This window comes from Hibiscus syriacus, unplaced genomic scaffold (genome assembly GCF_006381635.1).
Source record: "Hibiscus syriacus cultivar Baekdansim isolate YM2019G1 unplaced genomic scaffold, ASM638163v2 tig00111783_pilon, whole genome shotgun sequence".
Lineage (NCBI taxonomy): Eukaryota > Viridiplantae > Streptophyta > Magnoliopsida > Malvales > Malvaceae > Hibiscus > Hibiscus syriacus.
Genome location: NW_024063178.1, coordinates 4,755,495 through 4,772,683, shown reverse-complemented (window position 1 = coordinate 4,772,683; position 17,189 = coordinate 4,755,495). Strand labels below are relative to the sequence as shown.

General features: G+C 36.2%; 1 pseudogene; it reads left to right on the top strand.

Moving 5' to 3' along the window:
- Positions 1-9,030: 9,030 nt before the first annotated feature.
- On the top strand, positions 9,031-16,777 carry LOC120170647 (annotated as a pseudogene).
- The last annotated feature ends 412 nt before the right edge of the window (positions 16,778-17,189 follow it).

The window sequence follows — 17,189 nt, the reverse complement described above, 5'->3', positions numbered from 1 at the left end:
TTTTAACACCCACATAGTGTTACCATACCCGGTGGAACTCATGAAGCCCTCATACCCCAAGTGGTATGATGAGAATTCTCATTGTGAATATCACAGCAGTGTCCTAGGGCACACTATTGAGAACTGTTACGCATTCAAAAGAATCGTGTAGAAGATGCGTAACCAGAACTAGATTGACTTCAACAACTTGGGGGTATCCAAGTGAAGAAGATCATTTCATCATTTGAGACATTTTGTTTGAATTTGTTTTTTTTCATCTTTTCTCAAGTTTTTGTAAGAATATTTATTTATATTACTTTAAAGATGACGAGCAACAAATCAAATTTGCAAACTTGCAATTCTTGGAATATCAACTGAATTAAAAAACTCTGTAAATGATTCAGAGTTACAGATCTTTGACAAAGTAACAAAACAAGGACTTTACCCTGAAAAGCCCGACCACCATACCTTTCCCTTACAAGAACTGATATAGCCTTCTCCTCTCATAAAATAATGAAAAGAGGCTTGATATTTAGACGTGCATAGTTGCGGACAACATGGGGCATCTTTTGCATATGGAATTTCTATACTTTTTGTTTAAGACGTTCAGTGATGATAATAATCTTCACAGATGGAATAGTCAAGTAGGCAAATCTAGTTTAGGTCAATTGTTTGGAAATTGATCTCTAAAGATGAGATTCCTTGACTTTCAAAAACACCTAGACTATAACAGATTCTTCTTGACAAACTTAAGAAATTGGACCTATTTACCCATATTATAATATTATATATATATATAATAAAGCTTGAGTTGTCCCTATAACGCAATTGGTTAAACGTCTCGCCATTATGGAAAAGATTCAGCTAGCCTGATAAAGGTGATTATAATATTAAATAAAGATTGAGTTGTCCCTCTAGAGCAATTGGTTAAACACCCCGACTTTATGGATAATATTCAGGTAGCCTGATAAAGGTAATATAATATATATACAATGATATTGAGCTATCCCTCTAGAGCAATTGGTTAAACGCCCCAGCTTTATGGATTCATCTAGCCAGACAATGGCAAATTTAAATAAGGAGTTTCGATCAAAATGGACTAAGGGAGTTAAGGAACACCTGTTATAGTCAAATTCACACGAGCACTCAAGAATTTCATTTTTAGACCGATATTTTTGCACTACCTTTCTTAGAGGAGCTTACAAAACTTGAACAAATGGAAGATTTCAGTGAACTGAAATAGAGGGTCTAGTAATTGATAATGCTAGTTGCGTCATTTTGTCCGCATCCAATTAAAATGCCAAGCCAAAGAAAAAGCATGTTACAATGATCGAAAAAAATCATTTATTTTGCTGAAACCTTAGGTCAACCTAAAGCCAACTCATCCACTTGAATATTTTTCAAAGAGCTATAACTAAAAGAGCTATTAATTCCTTTGATATTCTTTGAACTCGTGTTTATAATTTGATTCGATTTGATTGCGAGCCTGAATTAAGAGGCAATGTATTACAAAATTCTTGCATTTTTATATCTTTTTTCTTCCCTCCTAAGATAAGAGAAAGGAGAAAAACATTTTCAAACAGGACAGTCTCAAATGTGAAAGGTCCTGGAAGGTGCTAAGGCTCATTTTACCTCTATTAAAGAAAGAATGAACAATGATAAATTTTGAGCATTTCACAAGACAATCAGTCCGAGAGATCAGATAGAACTTGTGACATTACCAATAACCTGAGAAGAAAATGGGGCATGGTCAATTCCAAGGACAATACCAGCAGACAAAAATGAGGCTCCATCCAAGAGATAAAACAAAATTAATTCATGTTGCATGCATCTTAGGCATACTTAATAGCATTGTATTTATCATTTTTAGCATACGTAATTTTTTGCAGCTTTTTGAGTCAAGTTTTGACTTCAAGACGAAAGATACTCGATTCAAAAACACATTCAAAAGTTGATGGTGGTTGCTCAACTTCACAGCGAAGGGGCAACTGTCTGACGACAAACAACTTCACAACGAAAGATTGGATTTCAACTTCACAACGAAGGATATCCAACTCAAAGCAACATACAATACTTGGATTTCAACTTCACAACGAAGGTTATCCAATTCAAAGCTCAACTTCACAGCGAAGGGGCTTCCCAGTTTCATTCAAAGCTAATTTCAACTTCACGGTGAAGGATATTGGACTCGAAACAACATTCATCTTTATATTGGATTTCAACTTCACGGCGAAGGATATCCAATCCAAGGCTCAACTTCACAACGAATGAGCTATCCATGGTTTCAACTTCATGACGAAGGGAATCGTTCTCACCAGCAACATTCATCTTCAGATTGGATTTCAACTTCACGAAGAAGGATATCCAATTCAAGGCTCAACTTCACAACGAATGGGTCATCTACGGTTTTAACTTCACGATGAAGGGAATCGTGCTCACCAGTAACATTAATATTTAGATTGGATTTTAACTTCACGATGAAGGATATCCAATTCAAGGCTCAACTTCACAACGAAGAGGTCATCCACGATTTCAACTTCACGACGAAGGGAATCGTGCCCGCCAGCAACATTTATCTTCAGATTGGATTTCAACTTCATGACGAAGGATATCCAATTCAAGGCTCAACTTCACAACGAAGGGGCTATCCACGGTTTCAACTTTACGGTGAAGGATATCGTTCCCACAAGAAGCAATGCCATCCATGATTTCAACTTCACGATGAAGGATATCGTGTTCATTTGCAACATAGATCATCTATTTGCCAACAAAAGACCTTCGAGTTCGACTACGCTCAGTTCCAAGGCACATCATTTGTAGCATAACTCAAGGCTATAAGGGTTATCTGCCAACAAAAGACCTTCGAGTTCTACTACGCTCAGCTCCAAGGTACATCATTTGCAACATAGCTCAAGGCAAGAAGGGCTATTTGCCAACAAAAGACCTTCGAGTTCGACTACACTCAGCTCAAAGGCATATCATTTGCAGCATAACTCAAGGCTAGAAGGGTTATTTGCCAACCAAAGACCTTCGAGTTCGACTATGCTCAACTCCAAGGCATATCATTTGCAACATAGCTTAAGGCAAGAAGGGTTATTTACCAACAAAAGACCTTTGAGTTTGACTACGCTCAGCTCCAAGGCACATCATTTGCAGGATAACTCAAGGCTAAAAGGGTTATCTATCAAAAAAAGACCTTCTAGTTCGACTACGCTCAGCTCAAAGGCACATCATTTGCAATATAGTTCAAGGCAAGAAGGGCTATTTTCTAATAAAAGAACTTCGAGTTCGATTACACTCAGCTCAAAGGCATGTCATTTTACAGCATAGCTCAAGGCAAGAAGGGCTATATGTCAACAAAATGTTCGAGTTCGATTCCATTCAGCTCGATGACACATCAATCACACTACTTTCAGGTGGTAGCTGAGGTTTTCAAGTCGAGAAGATGACTTGGGTTAGTCGTGCCTTAGTGACAAGAAATTGTTTTTCCGGAAGAACATCATAAGTCGAGAAAAGCTATCTGTCAACGAAGACCTTTCGAGTTCGATTTCATTCAGCTCGAGGGCCTATCAACTACAGGGTGGAATCAAAGAATTACTTTCCAGTCGAATTTTTAAACCAATGTCTTTAAATAGAGAAAAAGACCGAAGGGCAACGAGAAGCCATATTCCTATTCAAATTTCGAACTACAGCTTCAATCTCATATCATTTCAAGATGGACTCGACTTCGCGAAGGAGGAGCCATCCGGAACACAATTCGACAAGGAGTTATTTGAAATACCAGAGTCAATTTTCAACTCCGCCAGATGAAAATTTGTGTCCTTTTATCTTTTTCCCACTTTTTGTTCCACGAAAAATGACATAGAGGGGCAGTTGTAGACACATCATTTCATCCTATGTGCCACATATATTATTTATATACATATTATATTAATTATAAATATATATTTATTACTTGTTTCATTTGTTTTGTAGGCCCAGGCCTAGCGTTTTTACAAAGCGTGACAGTAGCCCAAGTTACACACCCAACAAAGCAATCCAGAGGCCCAACTGCACATACGACCCAAACCCGAGTTTAGGATCCACGTACCAACCTGAATCGGTTAGGGTTTTATAACCCTAACCCCATCTTCTATTCTAGACAGCACCGCAAGCCCTTATTCGATGAGCCCTCACACCTTACGTCTCCCTTGGTCGTATTTCACGGTGCCGCAGATCTCTCGCCTCCAACAACCCGAACCCTCCGGTGCAAGGAAGACATCAAACCAAAAACCTAGCAGTGATTTAGTTTATGTAGGACTCTAAAAATAGATTTTCCTAGGCTATAAATAAGATGTAAATCGCATTGTAAAAGGGGGATTACGGGGAGTTTTACACGAATATCACACAAGATCATAGAGGGTTTACACATAATATATTCACAAAATATCGAGGAGATACCAGTAAACCACAAGTGTATTCGAGGTATTATTTTTACAGTTTCGAAAAGAAATAAAGGTAAAATCTTTTTCGTACCTTTGCGGTATTTCTTGGCTTCTATGTGTGGTCCTTTTCTCTTTTCTTTTGGTTCGAATCAAACCCCAAAAAAGACTTTTGGCCTATAAACAGGGGGCTTTCGAGATCTTTCATTTTAAATCTACCCCCGAGATTAAATTTTGAAAAAAACTGTTTCGATATTCGAAATAAGGGTGAAACAGGCTTTCGAAAAAATAAAAAAAAAATTAAATTTCACCGTCGATGGCCGGATTCTGGGTTTTTTGGGAGCATTTTCTAAAACGGGGGGTTAAGGTTAAAATGAAAAAAATAAAGGTTTTTAGGTCAAAAGTTGGCCTTTATATGACCCGTGAAGCGCAACCCGACCCTAGCAGATCCCCTAGGGGATCCGTTTGTTTTTTATGTGAAATGGGAAAATCCCATTATGGGTCCCTCGTTGTTTTTATGTATTCAATTTGACCCCCCAGAGTTGATTCTTACCCCGAATTTCATTTAAAATTGACCCCCAATTAATTGTTTCTTGCGAATCGATCTCCTTCACATTTTAATTGTTTTTTATTTCTTATTTTATTCATGTAAATATTATATATTTTTTATTATATATATAAATACATATATTTTATTTATTATTTTTATACCCTTTTATTTTTATTTTCTTTTATTACTCTTTATTTACTGTTTTTATTATTATTATTATTATTATTATTATTATTATTATTATTACTCTATTTTACTTATTTCTATTTTTACTTTTTTATATATTCTATGTTTTTCCTTTATTTTATTTTTATTCCTTATATTTACCTTTTTTTTATCTTCTTTATATTTTTTTATTCATTAATTTATTTGTATTTTCTTCTTATTTTTATTTATTTTCTTATTATGTATATATTATTATTATTATTCTTTTTTTCTTTATTTTATTTTATTCATTTTTATCTTTACTTTATTTTTTTTATTTTCTGTATCTTTTTTATTTCCTTTACTTCGTTCGTTTTTTACTTTCTTTATTTTATTTATTTTCATTTTTTTATCTAACACGTTCCTTGACTTTCCTAAGGGTACACCTTTAAAACTATCTAAGGTAAATAATTGGGATCATTTTTTTACCTTCTAATTTAAAGTACAATTTTCTTAATTTAAGACAACTGAAAATTACGTAGTATCGAAAGGACAGTTCAAGGGTGCTAGCCCTTTCTTGACTGTAACTAACTCCCGAATCCAACACATCTTTGGTAAGACACAGATCAGGTAAGAAATAAGGTATTCGATCAACCCGCTTGTTTTAAAATAAATGATCGGTGGAACTCCAATTCGTTTTCTTAAGTCAAAGCCCAATTCCAGGCCCAACCGAAAGACGGTTCCGAAAAGAAGATGTGAAGAGCATTTTACGAATGATTCATATAATTAAAAAAGGGTAAAGTATGTAATGGTCACTTAACTTTTCTAAAACTTTCATTTAGGTCCCCTAACTTTTAAAACTTGCAATACAATCGTCCAACATTTAGTCTGTTTGCAATATGGTCCCTGACGTTACACTACTGTTAGTACGTTTTCAATATGGTCACTGAACTTTTCAGGCACTTACATTTAGGTCCCCCAATTTTTAAAACTTGCAACACATTCCTCAATTTTATTCTAAACCCTAAATTCCTTTTCGATCTCGAATTTCTTTTTTCATTTCTCTCTTCTCATTTCCAACGTAACTTTTCAGTTAGGGATACAAGGGAATTCTAATCTAACTTTGAATTATGTGGAGGTGTTAACTTGAATAAGGGTCCATTGAGAGAAGACATGACCAATGGACTATCAGGATCATCAACGATTCAAGGTATAATGTTAGATACATGTCATGTCAGGTAAAGCATAGATTTTCGATGAAATGCTTGTGAGAAAAAAAAATGGGAGTTAGAAATGCAAAGTTGACAAATACTACTAAGATGAACTAAGTATCATTGTTGAAAGTCGCCAACAAAACTGAAATTATTTTGTATAAATGGCATATAATAATTTCTTCGTTTAATCCTTGTGGTTAAAGATTTTCCAACAGATGATCAAATATAATGAAATCCCAAACAGTGCATTCACTTCTCAGTCTTTTTCGCTCACATGCACTCTCGTTTGGTTTTTGTTCTTCAATTTTCTGCCATTTAAAATTATAAACCCAAACAGTGCTTGTCTTTCAGCTTTTTATTTACAAAGAAAAAATGGAGGAAGAATTACTGGAACGCAACATTGATTGCATTTATTTCTTAGCCTTTCCCCTCACTTGCAAGAAGATATTTATTTTCTCTTTTGGGCTATCTGGAACTAATCTTTTCCTCTTTCGTACTTTCCCATTTTCAGCTCGCATTGTGTGTTGTTTTTGAATTTTTTATGATTCTGGAACTGCATGTCAATGATCTGGATATTCAGTGTTAGTTTTGAACCAAAACATCAAATTTTCTTTCTTTCTTCTTAATCAAAACTTTTAGTACTCCTTATGAGATATATTCAGTCCATCGGAATAGAAGTGAAAGAGGGTCATAGGCTAATTTTTTTTATCTTCTTGTTTGGTTTTTATTTAATCAGGGAATCGGTTGTGAGTATCGACATAGTGAAATCGCCAGGCTCAATCCGAGAGACTGTTGTACTAGTTTACTAGGAATTGTATTGATCCGACCTGTGTTTTTCGGAGTCCTGTGAGCTCATATTCTTTTTAATATGTTCATGTTGATTATGGGACTGATATAATGTGACCAAATTGAAATTTTTACATGTTTTGGAAATTTTATAGTTGAATTGTATTGAATTATAGCTTTAGAAGACAATTCTGCATGCACACAACTCGAAAGGCATCATGACAGGGTAGTATATTTAGAGCAACTACTTGACCATGTCATGATGCCTTTCGAGTTGCGAAAGAGACTGAGAGGTGAATGCTCTATTTGGGATTTCATTATATTTGATCATTTGTTGAAAAATCTTTAACCATAAGGATTAAACAAATAAATTATTATATGCCATTTATACAAAATAATTCCAGCTTTATTGGTGACTTTCAACAATGATACTTAGTTCAACTTAGTAGTATTTGTCAACTCTGCATTTCTAACCCCATTTTTTCTCACAAGAATTTCATTGAACATCTATGTTTCACCTGAGATGACATGTATCTAACATTACACCTTGAATCATTAATGATCCCGATAGTCCCTTGGTTGGGTCTTCTCTCAATGGACCCTTATTCAAGTCAACACCTCCGCGTAATTCAAAGTTAGATTAGAATTTCCCATGCATCATCGAATGAAAAGTTACGCTGGAAATGAGAATAGAAAAAGGAAAAAGGAAATTCCAGATCAAAAAGGAATTTGGGGTTTAGAATGAAATTGATGACTGTGTTGTAAGTTTTAAAAGTTGGGGGACCTAAATGCAAGTGCCTAAAAAGTTCAGTGACCATATTGCAAATGTACTAACGATAGTGTAACACCAGGGACCATATTGTAAACAGACTAAATGTTGGAGGACTGTATTGCAATTTTTAAAAGTTGAGGGACCTAAATGAAAACTTTAAAAAAGTTTAGTGACCATATGAAGTTGAATGTTTTCTCATTAAAAGAAATTAAATCTATTTCATGATGAAATTCAAACTTTTATACTAAAACATATAGGATTTTTTTGGACAACTAGATCTAAGAAGGATTAAAAGTCAAAGATCAATCATTTTAAACTTTCCTCATTCTTCAAATTCAACAAGGTTAAGATTACAAGCAATTGACTATGATTTCCAGGATAAAATATATATTTTATATTTTATATAATATGTGTATTTATAATTATTTATATAAATTTAAGGGTAAACTACACATTTAGTACATAAACTATCAATTTTAATCTATTTTAATACATAAACTTTCATTTTTTTAAACATACATAACGTTTAGTTTTAATTTCCTTTGAGTGCCCAACGTAAAAACTTAACGCGATCAGTACCTAAACTTTCATTTTTTTTCAAAACTTAATGTTAAATTTTGAATGGGTGTACTAAAATGAAATGAAAACTAAAGTTTTTAACTACGGGTAATAAAATGAAATAAAAACTAAATTTTAGGTATAATTCTGAAAAATTGAAAGCTTATGTACTAAAACGGATCAAAACTTATGGTTTATCTACTAAATACTTAATTTACCCTAAATTTATTGATGTCTAAAATGACATTGTTTTAGGAATTAACACAACGTCGTTTTGGGCATTAATAGTAGCCCAGCGTTTTGTTCGGATCATAAAAATAACGGAAAGATATGTAAATGTCATTATGTCATTAAAATTTAACAGTCAAATGGGATAATTGAAGCCAAAATTGAAGCTTAGTTCCATAAATAGAGCAATTGAGAGTTTAGTGGTACAAATGATACATCGTTTAAAGTTCAATGATATCTTATGTAGTTTACCCTATTATTTAAACCAATTTCTCCCTAGTTTTCCTAGCAATAGTGATTGATAGAAGAAACTACCACCTTATCTTTCTTTAAACGTCACTATAAATAAAGGGGGTTCCTTTCTCAACCTCCATGCCCAAAACAAAACATTTCCATCAACCAACCAAAAGAAAAGCTTTCAAAAACAAAGCTAACCAAAAGAAAAAATGGTTGCCAAAGTATACATTGTGTAAGAATTCTATCTTGTTTCTTTGGGGTTTGCTCTTCTTTAAATCCAAACTGGAATCTGTTGATTTGTTTCTGGTCTTACTCTGTTTTCTTCTGCATTTACTGGTGAGATCAGTCAGTTAAAATGTATGGAAATATATTGGTGTCAAATGTTTCCCTTTTGAACTTGATTCTCTATTTTCTTATATGATTCTTTATGAACGATCCAAAAATGTCTTCTTTTAGTTGATGTCAGTTTTAAGAAACATAAAAATATCAATAACAAAAATAGAGATGACTAGAGGCGATTAAGTAGTCGTTTCAGGCTTATGGTGTTGTGACCGACTTTTTCATAGCATATAGAAGTAGGAAAAGGCAATCAGTTGGTTCTACCTTTGCTTTTGTTAGGTTCAGATGCTCATCCGAAGCAGACATAGCGGTTCGTAGGCCGGATGGTTTTAAGATCAGAGTCTTTCATGATAACAAGGGAGCAGCCAACTTGAAGAGAGCCGAGGTAGGTTCACCTTTCAAAAAAGTATGGAAGCCATCGTTAAGGGATTCAAGATCTTTTAAGGAAGTTCTTGGAGGGCTGAAGTCCGTTGAAGGAAGGGATATAGGATATGGTGCGCATTTTCAACATTCTATGGCATCTAGAAAGGATAATGTGATTCACGTTAGGATTGAAGATGGTTTAATAGGGAGGCTTGGGTTCATCTCTGGTTTGACGAGCTGGAGATGTTGGAGGGTCATGAAAATAAAGTAAGAACCAAAGTATGGATTCATTTGTCAGATGTACCTCTAGCTGTGTGGAGTAGGAAATTCTTCATGGAGTTGTGTAGCTTATGGGGCAAAGTATTACAGATTGATGATGATACTTGTGATCGGTTAAGGTTTGATGTAGCTAAGATGTTGTTGGAAGTACAATTCGTTTCAGACATTCCGGGAAAAATTTCCATCCTTTTCAGTGGGAGAGTTTACCATATAAAAATCTCTACAGAAGTTCATGAAGAGATGAGAGTTTTCTTAGATGGCTTGACGGCTGGTGGTAGAGCGTGGTGTTCAGATGTTGAGGAAGCGGGTGTAGTTGCATTGATCGAAAATGAATATGTTGATGTAATTGGTCCCGAGGCAGAACATATTGGGGCGGTCGCACATGCTTCGCCCTGTCTGAAAATAGACAATGTTAATGGATTGGTGGCAGGCAGTATGGGGCACGTGTATATCGAGGAGGAAATGTGCGCTGCTGATGAAGAGTATTTGCACGAGGTCCCCATTCTTGCTAATGGAGGGCCTTTGATCCATTATGATGCAACTGACGGGCTAATGGAATTAAATAGAAATTTTGATCAATTTTCAATGGCCCAGTCGTTATCTAACAACTCAAGGTTATTGAATATTCCCATTGAAGAAGTGTCTTCAATTAGAGTAGTGGATGAGGCATACGAAAATAATTCTGGAGAGCCGGATAATTCTCAATCCCTGATGCCTACCCAGGTAATGCCCAATTCTCTAAACAATGTCTTCTCTTCAAGAGCTGATAAGGAGATTGTTTTAGTGGAGAATAGTTATGTTTCGAAAAGCTCAGCCATTAAAAGAAAGAACAAGAGATCGAGAAAGAACGGTTCGATTCATATGGATATGAGGGATGCGGTTAATCGTGGTGGTGCAGCGAGGGAGAATTCAGATGTTCGTGTAGAGCAAGAAAATGAAGCGGCGATTACGTTTGGTGTTGGTGAGGCGCTGTGTGTGGTTTTCTCAGCGTCGAGAGAGGTTGTGGTTCAACATTTGGAACATAATGAGCTCTCGGGTAAGCATTGATTTGGGTCTGTGTACTGTAGTATTTTTCTGTTGTGGGTATGATTTTTATGGATTCGAGTTTCTGTGTATTTAGCTGGAATGTTAGAGGGTTGGGGAAAAGTATTAAATTAAGAGCAATCAGTCGGATGATAGAGTCTAATAAACCAAGCATAGTGTTCATTCAGGAATCAAAAGTGGATGAGATTTCTTTTTCTGTTGAGCAAAAGCTTAAGGGTAGAGTTTGTAGCGATCTGATGTTTGCGCCTATGGTATGGGCTTCAGGAGGTCTCATTACTTTATGGGATAGTAATGCTTTTGAGATGACTAACAATATCATTCTTAGAAGAATTGTTGCTATTAAAGGTAGATTGATTTTAAACAATTCTGAGATTGGTATTGTTAATGTTTATGGGTCGAACTATCAAAATGAAAGAGCTGAGTTTTTCGAGACTCTTAGTAATGTAATCGCAAATTTTAACTGTCCAATTATAATGGGAGGGGATTTTAATGTTGTAAGGTCTTTCCTGGAAAGAATTGGGGCCCCTGAATAGTTTGATACGAGGAGTTTGTTTGAAGATTTCATCTCAAGGTGGGAGCTGTTTGAAGCTCCAAGTTCGGGCATCATTTTTCACTTGGTTTAGAGGAGGGTCGAATGTATCTGCAAGTAGACTGGATAGGTTTCTGATCTCTACTGAGTTTGCTGGTGTTTTTCCTGATTTAATGCAGTTCACTCTTCCAAGAGGTCTATCGGATCATAACCCGATTGTGTTAAAAGAACGGAAACATAGAAAAGCTTGCAGGCCCTTCAAATGGTTTAACCATTGGGCTGACAATCCGATTCTTTTTTGTAGAATTAAAGACGTTTGGGAGTCTAACAGAGGTAAAAGCATTATTGAATCCTTGCAGCTAACTAAGGTTGTGACAAAAGAAAGAGAAAAATCAATTCGGGATAATAAGCCAGACTCAGCGGAAAAAATCGGGAATTTAATTGATGATTTAGAAAAAAGGTGTATTTCGAACCCCAATTTAGGTTATTTTCAGTCCGATCTTGTTGATTTGAAGGCTCGCTTGTGGGCAGTTTCGAGGAAAGAAGAGCGAGAGTGGCTTCAAAAATCCAGACTCATGTGGTTCAAAGAAGGGGATAGAAACACGAAGTTCTTTCATATAATTGCGTCTTTAAGAGCAAGATTCAACCAGATTTCAAAGTTGAAAGTCAATAATCTGGTCCTTAAACAAGAAGCAAGAATTCAACAAGCCTTTGTAAGTCATTTTCGGAGTAATTATAACGACGTCAAAACTATTCCAGAAATTGGATATTTCGATCAAGAGACTATGTGCTGCCACTAAAAGGTACATTGAGAGTCCTTTTTCTGAGGAAGAGGTATGGTTCGTAATTAACTCGTCCGATGATTCGAGAGCGCCGGGGTCCAGATGGTTTTAGCTTGGATTTCTTCAAAAAATTCTGGAAGGTTTTAAAGGTTGATATCATGTTGTTCATGGCTGATTTTTAATGGGGTAGAGTTGAGGATCTTTCATTTAATAAATCTTATATTTCCCTTATCCCGAAAAAGGGTGAGGCTATTCATCCGGAGGACTACAGGCCAATTTCTTTGGTGGGGAGTTTGTACAAAATAGTGGCTCGGGTTTTGGCAAAGAGAATGGCTAGTTGTCTCAATGAAGTGCTGGGGGAGAATTAGTTCACGTTTATTTCGGGTAAGCAGATTTTGGATTGCATCCTTATTGCTAACGAAGTTAATGACGACCTCTCCAAAAGTAAGAAAGAGGATGTGCTTTTTAAGGCAGATTTTAGTAAAGCTTATGATACAGTGGACTGGAATTTTCTGCTCCTAATCCTAAAGAAAATGAGTTTCGGAAAAAGATGGAAAAAATGGGTCTATTTCTATATTTCGTCTCTGACCATTTCCGTTCTAGTTAATGTATGCCCTTCTAACAGTTTCTCTATTAAGAGGGGGTCTAAGGCAAGGATGCCCATTATCGCCGCTGCTATTTAATGTTGTGGGGGGAGGCGCTTAGTGGTTTATTGAAGAAAATGATTGCTAGCGAGTTGTGTGGTGGTGTTGGAGTTGGGTCTGAAAGTGTAGAAATATCGCATATTCAATTTGCAGATGACCTTTTGTTATTTTCGGCAGCAAATGAAAGCAGTTTAAAGAATTACAATCGTGTTCTTAAAATATTTGAGTTGGCGGCGGGTTTAAAATTAAATATGAATAAGTCCAAGATTTGTGGTATCAATGTTGACGAAAGAAGAATTAGTAGATGGGCGGAAACTATTAATTGCGGATGGACTACGCTTCTTACGACATACTTGGGTCTTCCATTAGGTCACAAAAAGAATTCAAAGTCCTTGTGGCACCGGTGTTGGATAGGATAAAGTCTCGATTGCAGAGCTGGAAAGGCATATTTTTATCCTTTGCGGGTAGGCTTACTCTGATTAAATCCGGGTTATCTAATTTACCTGTGTATTATATGTCTCTATTCCCTATTCCCAAGTTCATCGCTGATACTATTAACAAATTCATAGTTTCTTTTGTTTGGAAGGGTAATTCGGAGAGGGGAATTCATTGGATAAAGTGGGAAACTATATGTGGGCAAAAATCTCATGGGGGTCTGGGTGTTTATGATATCAAAATTAGGAATCGAGCGTTGCTTAATAAGTGGATTTGACGGTTTGGTGAGGAGAATGACAGTCTTTGGAAAAAATTATTGTTGCCAAGTACAAGTACACTCATGACTCTATTGTTCCAGAAGTGGTAAGTAATCGTAAATCTTCTTGGGGTGTGGCGTACTATTGTCAACCCGGTCATTTCCAATGAGGGGAATTTGTTTACTGATTTTATTTGCACTATGGGAGATGGTACCAGAATTGTTTTCTAGTCTGATCACTGGACTGAAATGTTTTCACTACAAACTTCCTTTCCTAGAATTTTTGGTTTGGCGTTAAAAAAATTTGGAAAAATTAATGAATTTGGGAATTGGGAGAATGAAGTATGGGTTTGGAAGATTGAGTTGAGGAGCAAGCTTTTTGAATGGGAAAAAGTTCTCTGGTCAGAATTTGTAGTGGTCATTAACAGAGCGGTCAGTTTAGTCCCTGCGCTTGACAGATTGAATTGGTTAGGCGCAGCTGATGGTAGATATACATCTAAATCGTTTTGTTCTAAGCTGGCTTCTGCGGGCAAGATGGAAGATTCAATTTGGAAAGCGTTTTGGTGTAAATTTGTTCCTCCAAAAGTTTCTGATTTTGTGTGGAAAGCAGTGCATCAAAGGTTGCCAGTTTCCACAGAGCTGAAAAATAGAGGTGTTATTAGTTCTGTTAATTCTCTTTGTTCTTTCTGCAATTGAGTTCCTGAAACTATTAATCATGTTCTGTGTCATTGCGAGCGTGTCTGGAAGCTTTGGCAACGTTGGTGTTCGGTGTGGCATATTAGTATCGTGTTTCCTTGCAATGTCAAGGATTTGTTGCAGGTTTGGGTTTCACAGAAAATCAAGAAGACATTTCGTGCTCTATGGAAACTTGGTTTCTTTGGTTTGATCTGGAATATTTGGTTGTGCAGAAACAAAATCAGGTTTCAGGGGAGCTCTTTTTCGGCGGATCAGATTTTTTATTTAGCTATGGTTCAGATAGGAGTATGGGCTAATTCGCTTTGGCCATCTCTGGTTCAGAGCATTCAAGATTTTGTTCTTTGCCCCGAATCCTTAGTGATTGGATGTCGCTGAAATTGTAGTGAACATTTCTTAAGTAATTGTTGGCTGTTAGTTTTGTCCCTCTCATGTGCTGCTTTTGCTGGTGGTCGTTAGCAGACCTGCTCCTGTACCTCTGCTCCTTGTTTCTGGAATCTGTTTTCCAGATGTAGTGCTGTCGGTTCCTCAAGAAGGTTTTGTTTCTTGTCTGGGACTGCTTGTCTCAGTTGCTCGATTTTTGTTGTTCATGTCTGTTTTCTTTGGCTGAAGCTTCGGTTAGAGTGCTATATTCCGATGTGAATTCTGCTGAGAGTCTCTCCACAGGTGGCTGTATATTGCATTCATATGCGTTTAGCTGATAAGTGATATCCATCCGCACGGTTTTTCCCTATTCTAGATGCTGTTTGAACTATTCTTGGTTCAGTTATCTCATTTGCCGTTTTTCCATTCTTGATTGAGACAAGCATATGGGTGCAGGGCTTTGAATCCTGTATCCACTGAAAGGGTTCTGCTCGATTGTATTACAGTTCGAAGAATGCAGTAGGGGTTGGGTCAATGTTTGGATTTGTGTAGCTCCTATCTTGTATTTCCTTTAGGGGATAGTAGATAACTATATTTTGGTACCTTGTTATGGGCTGTTAAATGGTCGTAGTTTTTCGATTTGTGTCCTGTTGTAATGTGGGTCTTGTCTGTATCTTTTATTCCATCTCAAGGTTTACTCTTTTTTCTCCAACTAGGTTTAGGGAGGTTTTTAATGAGATATTTGGTGGTTTACTTTGTAATATCTAATACAAAGTACCAATTTTTCAAAAAAAAAAAAACTCAGTAGAAAAAGATCCGGTCGGATCCTGTCATTAGTCCCTGTACTATGCATAAATTTCAGATTAAGTCTTATACTGCAATTTGAGCATCTTAATCCCTCCACTTATTGGATTTTGAAATTTCAATCCTAACTCAAAGCAATAATTGTTAGATCCGATGAGTCAAATTTAGTCATATCTACATGTACCGTTTGGATCAACTTTGAAATTTTGGTTAGATTTTAAGGCGTGTAGAGCATGATTTGTACTTAATATGAGTAAGCTGTGTTCAATCATCCAAGGGAAAAAGACCAGACAGAAATTGCTCGTATTTAGCAAGAAACCAAAAGAAAGTGATGGTGAAACATGACCTACCATTGAAATTGTGACGAGAAACATGGTCCAAGCGGTCCATTATTATGGTAACTCGGTTTCTTTTGTGCGTGTAATTTACAAAGTGACTTTCTTTTTCATGGCTTTTAATGCTTACAGATAAGCTTATATAATACTTCTTCAATATCACCTTTCGTTTTCCCTTCTAGAAAGAAAATTGTTATGTATATATATATATATATAGGATATGGGGTGCCCCATCATCCACTTCTTTCCTTTTTTTTTCTTTTTCGATTCGAGATCTTTAGATGTTCGGTAATCATAAAAACTTCGATTATATTTAAACAACATTAAATTCGTTATCATTTGGTGCAGTTACTATTCCATGTATGGACATGTCGAGAAGCTGTCCCAGGAGATTAAGAAAGGAGCTGAATCTGTTGAGGGAGTCGAAGCCAAACTTTGGCAGGTTTGATTATGCTCACTATGGTTTATCCTGTCGGATTACTTGTTTTGCTCATTATGGACCTAATATTGTCAATTGGGCACCATGACAGGTCCCCGAAACACTACCGGAGGAAGTTCTATGAAAAATGCATGCACCGCCGAAGCCCGACACCCCTATCATTACACCAGACGAGCTCTCCGAGGCGGATGGTGTGCTTTTCGGCTTTCCTACGAGATTCGGTATGATGTCTGCACAGTTCAAGGCTTTCATGGACGCAACAGGTGGTTTGTGGAGAACACAGGCCCTTGCTGGCAAGCCAGCTGGGATTTTCTACAGCACTGGCTCCCAAGGAGGTGGACAAGAGACTACCCCGTGAGTAAATTTGCTCCATTTGACTATTAACAAAGTATCAAAATTAGTAACTTCCAAAATAATTTCTAATCGGGAGAATTTTCTTTTGCTTAACTTCAATCACTCAACTCTATAAGCGTGAATTGTTCTACATTGCAAAGAAGCTTTTCACCAAGGGAAGTATTTTGCTGACATTGCAAAGAAGCTCAAGGGATCAGCTTCATGATATTTCACTTACTATTTTCAACTCTATAAGCGTGAATTGTTTGTTTTTTTTCTTCACTTTTTTCCTTTTACTTGTTCTACATCTTGTCACGGACTTGCATTGATCCTTCAAGAATAAATCAGTGGATTTATCTCCATTAATATACACCGAAGTACCAATTCAACACCCAATGATCAAAATATTCTGTATATAATAATGGTCGCCAACAGATCAACTCCATTTCACTAAAAGCTGAATTAAAAGAAAGCTGGTGTCAAGACAATATCAATCAATAATCTAATAATCAAAAAGCACTTTATTTTATTTAAAAAAGATACGAAAAATTAATGATTAGTCACTTGTCACAGGTGATTCTTCAACAATATTAAGCTTCCTTGGATTCTTGATATATTAAGCTCTTTAATATGTTCTCTCTGATATTTGTTATCATTTTTTT